The sequence below is a fragment of the Saimiri boliviensis genome, chromosome X, assembly GCF_048565385.1.
Source record: "Saimiri boliviensis isolate mSaiBol1 chromosome X, mSaiBol1.pri, whole genome shotgun sequence".
In the NCBI taxonomy this organism is placed as follows: Eukaryota; Metazoa; Chordata; class Mammalia; order Primates; family Cebidae; genus Saimiri; species Saimiri boliviensis.
In genome coordinates, this window is record NC_133470.1 from 14,935,925 (window position 1) to 14,945,808 (window position 9,884).

At 35.4% G+C, this 9,884-nt stretch overlaps 1 pseudogene; it reads left to right on the forward strand.

The window, feature by feature from the left end:
* Positions 1–8,164: 8,164 nt before the first annotated feature.
* On the forward strand, positions 8,165–9,165 carry LOC101029107 (cysteine and histidine-rich domain-containing protein 1-like; annotated as a pseudogene).
* Positions 9,166–9,884: the final 719 nt, after the last annotated feature.

Sequence of the window (9,884 nt, forward strand, 5' to 3'; positions counted from 1 at the left end):
GGGTAACTATATGAATTTCATACAGAGAAAACTTCAGAGCAAAATAAGTTATCAGAGATAAAGAGAGGCATTCAAAATAATAAAGGGGTTCATACTCCAAAAAGAAATCACAATCCTTAATGTGTGTGCACTTAACAACAGAGTGTCAAAATATGTGAGGCAAAAACTGATAAGACAGCAAGGAGAAATAGATAAATCCACTATTATAGTTGAAATCTCCAACACCCCTGAATCAGAAATGGACATATCCAGCAGGCAGAAAATCGGTAAGGACATAGTTGAATGAAACGATACCATCAATCAACTGGATATAATTGACATCTATAGATTACTTTACCTGACAACAGCAGAGTATGCATTCTTCTCAAGCTCACATGGAACACTGAACAAAATAGACCACTTTCTGGAGTACAAAACACACCTTAACAAATTTAAAAGGATAGAAACCATACAATGTCTGCCCTCAGATCACAATGAAATTAAACTAGAAATCAATAAGAGAAAAATAGCCGAAAAGTCTCCAAATACTTGGAAATTAGATGACACATTTATAAATAACACATGGATCAAAGAAGAAATCTCAAGAGAAACTGTTTCTGATTTGAACCAAGTGAAAAAAAAATACAACTTATCAAAATAAGTTCAGTACAGAATTTAGCGAAAGCAATGTTTAAAGGGAATTTTATAGCATTGAATGTATATATTAGAAAAAAAGATCTAAAATTAATAATATATGCTTCCACCTTAGAAAACCAGAAAAGAAAACTAAATCCAAAGTAAGCAGATGAAAATAAATAATAAAAATTAGGGTAGAAATCAGTGCAACCAAAACCAGAAAATTGGTAAAGAAAATAAAACCAAAGGCTGGATTTTTTAAAGATCTATAAAATCAATAAGCTTCTAGCCTGGCTAACTAAGAAAAAAAAAGAGTAGATGCAAGTCACTAATATCAGAAGTGAGAGAAGGGGTATCTTTATAGATCTCAATGACATTAAAAGAATAATAAAGGAACATTATTAATAACTCTATGCCCACAAATTTGATAACCTAGACGAAACGGACCAATTCTTGGAAAAACACAATCTAACAAAATTCACATAAGAAAAAATAGACAATGTGAATAGGCCTGTATCTATTACAGAAATCAAATTGATAATTAGTAACCTTCCAAAACAGAAAGCACCAGGCCTAGGTCGATTCACCTGTGAATTCTACCAAACATTTAAGAAAGAAATTGTACCCATCTCTACAATTTCTTTCAGAATATAGAAACAGAGAGAGTACTTCTTAACTCATTCTATGAAGTCAGCATCACCCTAATACCAAAGCCAGTTAAAGAAATTGAAAAATATACAAATATACCAATATCTCTGATAAACATAGATGCAAAAATTCTTGACACAATATTAGCAAATCAAATTCAACAATGCATTTTAAAAATATACATCTCAACCAAATGGGATTTATCCTCCATATGCAGAGCTGGTTCAACATTTAAAAGTTCATCAGAGTAATTCATTACATCAACAGACTAAAGAAGAAAAATCATATGCTCATATCAATTGATGCAGAAAATCACTGAACAAAATCCAATACCCATTTATGATAAAAAAAAAAAACTCTCAGCAAACTAGGAATATAGGGGAAATTTCTCTACTTGATAAACAGTATCTACAAAATAACTATAGCTAACATCATACTTAATGGTGAGAAACTCAAAACTTTTCCATAAGATAAGGAACAAGATAAGGATGTCTTCTATCACTAGTACTTTTCAACATTAGATTGGAAGTCCTAGCTAAAACAAAAAGGAAATTAAATGTATACATATTGGAAAGGAAGAAGTAAAACTGCCTTTGTTCACAGATGACATGATCATCGAAGAAAACATAAAAGAAGCAAAAAGAACTTCTGGAACAAATATACAATTATAGCAAAGTTGCAGGATACAGGGCTAATATCCAAAAGTCATGTACATTGAAAATTATAAAACACTTATGAAGGAAATTAAAGACATAGATAAATGGAAAGACATCCTATGTTCATGGTTTGGAAGAATTCATACTGTTAAAAGGTCTTTACTATGCAAAGTGATCTACAGCTTCAGTGCAATCCCTATCAAACTTCCAATGGTACTCTTTACAGAAATAGAAAAGAATGCTAAAATTTGCATGTAGCCACAAAAGACCCGAAGTAATCAAAGCAATCTTGAGCAAGAAGAACAAAGCTGGAGACATCACACTTTCTTATTTCAAAATATATTACAAAGCTACAGTAATCAAAACAGTATGACACTGGCATAAAAATAGACATATGCACCAATGGAACAGAATAAAGAGACCAGAAATAAATTCATGTTTTTGTGGTCAACTGCTCTTTGACAGGTTTTCAAGAACACACAATGGAGAAATGTTAGTCTCTTCAATAAATGATGTCAGGAAAACTGAATATCCACATGCAAAAGAATGAAACTGGACTCTTATCTCACACCACATATGAAAATCAATTCAATTCCCAACCTAGGAAGACCAGACAATATTCAACTTCAGGTAATACAGAGAACACCACAAAGATATTCCTCAAAAAGAGCAACCCCAAGGCACATAATTATCAGATTTACAAGGGTTGAAATGAAGGAGAAAATGCTAAGGGCAGCCAGAGAGAAAGGTCAGGTTACCCACAAAGGGAAGCCTATCAGACTCACAGCAGATCTCTCAGCAGAAACCCTACAAGCCAGAAGAGAGTGAGGGCCAATATCCAACATCCTTAAAGAAAAGAACTTTCAACCCAGAATTTCATATCCAGCCAAACTAAGCTTCATAAGTGCAGGAAAAATTAAATCTTTTGTGAACAAGCAAGTATTCAGAGATTTCATCACCACCAGGCCTGCCTTACAAGAGCTTCTGAAAGAAGCACTACACATAGAAAGGAACAACCAGTATCAGCCATTCCAAAAATATACCACAAGGTAAAGAGCATCAATATAATGAAGAATGTACATCAACTAATGGGCAAAACAGCCAGTTAGCATCAAATGGCAGTGTTAAACTCACATATATTATTATTAATCCTAAATTTAAATCAACTAAATGCCCTAATCAAAAGACACAGACAGGCAAATTGGATAAAAAGCCAAAACCCATTGGTACTCTGCATCCAGACCCATCTCACATGCAAGGATACACAAAGACTCAAAACAAAGGGACGGAGGAAGATTTACCAACCAAATGGAGAGCAAAAAAATAAATAAATAAAAAGCAAGAGTTGCAATTCTCACCTCTGATAAAATAGACTTTAAAGCAACAAAGATCAAAAGAGGCAAAGAAGGACATTACATAATGGTAAAAGGATCAATGCAACAAGAAGAGCTAACAATCCCAAATACACATGCATCCAATACAGGAGCACCCAGATACATAAGGCAAGTTCTTAATGACTTATAAAGAGACTTAGACTCCCACACAACAATAGTGGGAGACTTTAACATCACATTGTCAATATTAGACAGATCAACAGGCAGAAAATTAACAAGGATATCCAGGACTTGAACTCAGACCCGGAACAAGTAACTTAATAAACATTTATAGAACTCTCCACCTCAAATCCACAAAACATACATTCTTATCAGTACCACATCACACCTACTCTCAAAGTGACTACATAATTGGAAGTAAATCACTCCTCAGTAATTAGATAGCATTTCACAGGTTTAAATGAAATATTGGTTGGCTGCTTGTTTCTTATTTTCCTCCCTTATTCCTTCCTGTATCCATTGAAATAAATAAATAAATAAAATAACTCAAACTGGATTAAACTCTTAAATGTTAGACCCCAAATCATAAAATCCCTAGACAAAAACATGGGAAAAGTTTTTTGACATTGGCCCGGGCAATGATTTTTTGGATATAACACCAAAAGTACATGAAACAAAAACAAAATAAACAGGTGGAATTACATCACACTAAAAAGCTTCTGCACAGCAAAGGAAACAATCAACAAAGTGAAAATTCAACTTATGGAATGGGAGAAAATACTTGCAAATCATGTATCTGATAAAGAGCTAATATCCAAAATATTTAAGAAACTCATACAATGCAATCACAGATATATAAATATATAAATAAACAAACAAATTTTAAAATAGGGAAAGGGTTTGAATAGAAATTTCTCAAAAGAAGACACACAAATGGCCAATAGGCACATGAAAAAGGTGCTCAACATCATTAATCATCAGGGAAATGCAAATCAAAATCACAATGAGCTATCACCTCACACCTGTTAAGATAGCTATTATAAAAGGAAGAAAGATAACAAATGTTGTGAAGGATACAAAGAAAAAGGAAACTCTTGTACACTGTTACCGCCAGCAGTGGGAATGGAAATTGATAGCGAAATTGTGGAAAATAATGTGGAGGGTCCTCAAAAAAATTAAAAATTGTATGACAACATGGATGAACCCAGAGGACATTATGCTAAGTGAAATAAGCCAGACACAGACAAATACTTCACTATCTTATGCATATAGAGAATCTAAAATAGTGGAACTCATAGAAGTAGAGAGTGAAATAGTGGTTTCCAGGGGCTGGGGTGAAGGGGAAATGGGGGCATGTTAGTCAAAGGGTACAAAGTTTCAGTTATGCAAGATGAGTAAGTTCTGGAGATCTAATGTAAAATAATGTGACTCTAGTTAACAATATTATATTGTATACTTGAAATTTGCTAAAAGAGTAGATCTTAAGTGTCCTCACTACACACACAAACACACACACACACAAAGAAACTAGTAGGTATATGTGGTGATGAATGTTAATTAACTTGGCTGTGGTGGATATTTCACAATGTGTATGTATATCAAATCACCAAATTGTATACCTTAAATATATGCAGTCTTTGATTGTTAACTATTCCTCAATAAAGCTGGCAAAATAAATAAAATAAAACTTTTAAAAAGCACTCTACAGCCAGTGCATCAGTGAAGGCCTTTGTTACCTCTCAATTGAACAAATGTCCAATTCCATTCCCCACCTCCAATCCAGTGAGCTAATGTAAACATCCAGGAGTTTAAATGACCTGAACGAATATGGAAAGAGAGAGAGAAAATATCCTGAATTGACAGAGCTTAATCTTCTTATAATGGCTGGGAAAAAAATATATCATAATAAGATTGTGTCATTAGGTAGAATGAAAGCTCAAGATAAAGACTAAGTTAAGTTGTAGAAAGATAAAGTTACAGTTCATTTGCATGCCTGAAGCAATAGATTGAAGATTTCTTGCCTGCTACAAGACAAATAGCTGATCCAAATGATAACTGACATGTAACAATGATTTAAATATGTGTACACTCAACAAAATACGTAGTCATTCACACACACACCAAAAAAGCCAATCATGTTTCTATATACCAGCACTGAACAAGAGGAACTTGTCATTTAAAAAAACACATTATTATTAAAATTATCACTCGCCAAAATGAAATACTTAGGTATAAATCCAACAAAATATATGTGTCCTACATAAAGAAAACTATAAAATTCTGATGAAAGAAATCAAAAAACTAAATAAATGGAGATATATTCTATATTTATGAACAGGAAGACTTAATATTGTCAAGATATTAATATTGTCAGTCCTTTCCAACTTGATCTAAAGAGTCAATGCAATCCCAATCAAAATCCTAGTATATTATTGTGTGGATATTGACAAACAGATTCTAAAGTTTATATGTAGAGTAGAGACCCAGCACTGCCAACTCAAAATGGAAAGACAAGAACAAAGTCACATTGACACTACCAGACTTTAAAACTTACTATAAGGCTACAGTAATCAAGATAGTGTGGCATTGCATATTAGACAAATAGATCAATGGAACAAAATAAAATAAAAAACCAAGAACCAGACTCACATAAATATAGTCATCTGATCGTTGACAAAGGAGCAAAGGCAAAACAATGGAACCAAGGTTGTCTTTTAAACAAATGGTGCTGGAACAACTAAAGATCTATATCTAAAAGGAAAAATAGAAGCTGGATATATGCACCTATGCTCTTCACAAAAATTAACTCAAAATGGATCACAGACTTAAGTGTTAAATACGAAACTATGAAACTCCTAGAAGACAACATAGGAGAAAACTCGATGACCTTGGGTATGGCAATGACTTTTTAGATAAAACAAAAAAGGCATAATCCATGAAAGAATTGATAAGCTGAACTTCATTAAAATTAAAAATTTTGTCTCTGTGAAAGGCAGTGTCAAGAGAATGAGAAGACAAGCCACACACTGAGAGAAATATTTGTGAAAGACACATCTGATAAAGGACTGTGTACTAGCCAGGGTTCTCCAGAGAAACAGAACCAATAGTGGATCATATATATAAGTGGTTCTTTTTCATTATTATTATTATTGGAATTGGCTCATGCAATTATGGAGGCTGAGGAATCCAGTCCCAGTCTGAAGGCCTGAGAACCAGGGGAACCAATGATGTAACCACCAGTCTTAGTATAAGGGCCTGAAAACCGAGGTGCCACTGGCATAAGTCCCAGAGTCTGGAGCCCAAAGGCCTAAGAACCAGGATCTCCAGTGTATAAAGGTAGAAGAAGCTGGATAGCCCAACTCAAGAAGCAAGAGCAACTTCACCCTTTCTCTGCATTTTTGTTCTATTTGAGTCCTCAACAGATTGCACAATGCTCACCTACATTGGTGAGGGTGGGTCTTCTTTGCTAGACTATTGATTCATATGCTGTCTCTTCCAGAAACACCCTCACAGACACACCCAGAATTAATGTTTTCCCAGCTATCTGGGCATCCCGTAGAAGAGTCAAGTTGACACATAAAACTAACCATCACATGGGTGCAGCAAACAGCCATGGCACATGTATACCTATGTAACAAACCTGCACGTTCTGCACACATATCCCAGAACTTAAAGTATAATTTAAAAAGAAAATTAACCATCACAGACTATTATGCAAAATATATAAAAAAGCTTTTAAAACTCAACAATAAGAAAATTAAAAACCCAATTAGAAAATGGGCAAAAGACTTGAAAAGACATCTCCTCAAAGAAGATATACATATGGCAAGTAAAGATTTGAAAAGATGTTCAAGGTCATATGTCATTAAAACAATGACATCTCACTACAAGCTTAGCAGAATGGCCCTAATCCAAAACACTCACAACTCTAAACGTTGGCAAGAATGTGGAGCCACAGGAATTCTCATTCATTGCTGGCAGGAATGCAAAATGGTACAGGCACTTTGGAAGGCAGTTTGGTAGTGTCTTACAAAATTAAACATATTCTTACCATGCAATCCAGCAATCACACTACTTGGTATTTAGCCAAATGAACTGAAAACATATCCACATAAAACCCTGCACATCGGAATACTATAGTATTTTCTATAGTATTATAGCAATTTACTATAATTTTACCATAAGTAAATTATAGTAGATTTACTTACAATTGCCAAAAGTTGAAAACAGCCAAGATGTCCTTCAGCAGGTGAATGAGTAGATAAACTATGGTGCATCCAGATATTGGACTTTCATTCAGTACTGAAAACAAAGGAGCTATCAAGCCATGAAAAGATATGGAGGAAACTTAAATGCATGTTACTAAGTGAAAGAAGCCAATACAAAAAAAACCTACATACTGTATGGTTCCAACTGTATGACATTCTTAAAAAGGTCAAACTATGACACTCTTAAAAAGGTCACACTTTTTTTATGGAGACAGTAAAAAAAATCAGTGATTTCCAGGGGTTGTGAGAAGTGAGGGATGAATAGATTAAGCACAGAGAGTTTTTAAGGCAGTGGAACTGCAGGCATACCTCATTTTGTTGCAGTTCACTTTATGTGATTCGCAGATATTGCATTTTTTACAAATTGAAGGTTTTTCCAACAACGTGCTCACTTCGTGTCTCTGTGTCACATTTTGGGAATTCTTACAATATTTCAAACTTTTCCATTATGATTATATCTGCTTTGGTGATCTGTGATCAGTGACCTTTTTTATTACTGTTGTAATGATTTTTGGAGCACCAAACCACACCCATATAAGACAGCAAACTTGCATCAGACTGGCACTAGCGACACAGGAGTGACTAATGCATCCTCTTGCCATTCCCAGTGTTTGGGCCTTGCTTGTGATGGTGAGAAAAGAAAATGGCCTTGCTGTGCTACAACCAGGCCTGTGGTCAGTGCTTTGATCCTGAGACCAATTCCAATGATGCTTACACATGCCACCCAGGTGTTCTAGTCTTTCACCATGCATTAAAGGGTTGGTCTTGCTGTAAGAGAACAACGGATTTTTCTGATTTCTTAAGTATTGTTGCCTGTCAAAAAGGTAGACATAATAGTGAGAAGCCACCTGAGCCAGTCAAACCTAAAGTCAAGACTACTAAGAAGAAGGAACTATCTGAATTGAAACCCAAATTTCAGGAACACATCATTCAAGCCCCTAGCCAGTAGAAGCAATGAAAAGGCCAAGCCCAGATGAAGCAATGACAAATTTGGAATTAAAAATATCTGCCTCCCTAAAACAAGCACTTGATAAACTTAAACTGTCATCAGGGAATGAAGAAGATAAGAAAGAAGAAGACAATGATGAAATTAAGATTGGGACCTCATGTAAGAATGGAGGGTGTTCAAAGACGTATCAGGGTCTAGAGATTCTAGAAGAAGTCTGTGTATATCATTCTGGAGTACCTATTTTCCATGGGAGGATGAAATACTGGAGCTGTTGTAGGAAAAAAAACTTCTAATTTGAATACATTCATAGCCCAAGAGGGCTGTACAACATGGAAACCCATGTGGACTAAAAAGGATGCTGGGGAAAAAGTTATTCCATGTAGACATGACTGGCATCAGACTAAAGGTGAAGTTATCATTTCAGTAGATGCTAAAAATTCACTTCCAGAACTTAGTTGAGTAGAAGCAAATAGCACACTGTTAAATGTACACAGTGTATTTGAGATTTGGGAGAGAAGGAATTTGATCAGAATGTGAAATTATGGGGTGTGATTGATGTAAAGCAAAGTTATGTAACTATGACTGCAACAAAGATTGAGAACACTGTGAGAAAAGCTGAACCAATGCAGTGGGCAAGCCTTGAACTGCCTGCGGCAAAAAGGCAGGAAAAACAAAAAGACGACACAACAGATTGACTGGGAGATGAGAAGAAGGCTATAACATATTTCGGAATTCTTAATACTGTGTGAAGTGGCAGCTTGCTGCTGTAATCTTTTGTTGTTGTATTACTGAATATGGCATATATGGCATTTCAGGGTTAACATTAGGTTCTTTTTTTTTTTTTTTTATAATAAGAAAAAGAATAAAGAAGAGGAAGAAAGAGAAAGAGGAAGAAGGAGAGAGAATGGGGGTACTGCTTTGCCGCCCGGGCTAGAATGCAGTCCAAACATGGGCATGCCCATAATTGTCCCCAACAATGGAGACACGAAAGAAAATAAGGGAAGAGAGCAACAAACAAGGAGCCAACCAACATCTCGTTCAAACTTCCAAGCTGACACGATGTGGCACTGATAAGAGTGTATATCCCGTGTAAAGTGGAGAGTTCTACAAACGTCAACCACATCCACCTGTTCCAGATCCGAGTTCAAGTCCTGGGCATCGCTGCCAATCCTCTGTCTCACTGATCTGTCCAATATCAATGCCGAAGTCTCCCACCACTATTGTGTGGGAGTCTAAGTCTCCCTATAAGTCTTGCATGTCTGGGCATTCCTGCACTGGGCGCACACATATTTAGGACCCTCAACTCTTCTTGTTATTGCATCAATTCCCCCATCACCATACAATGTCCCTCCTTGCTTCCCTTGATCCCTGTTGCTTTAAATACTATTTTATCAGAGACAAAAATTGTAACTTC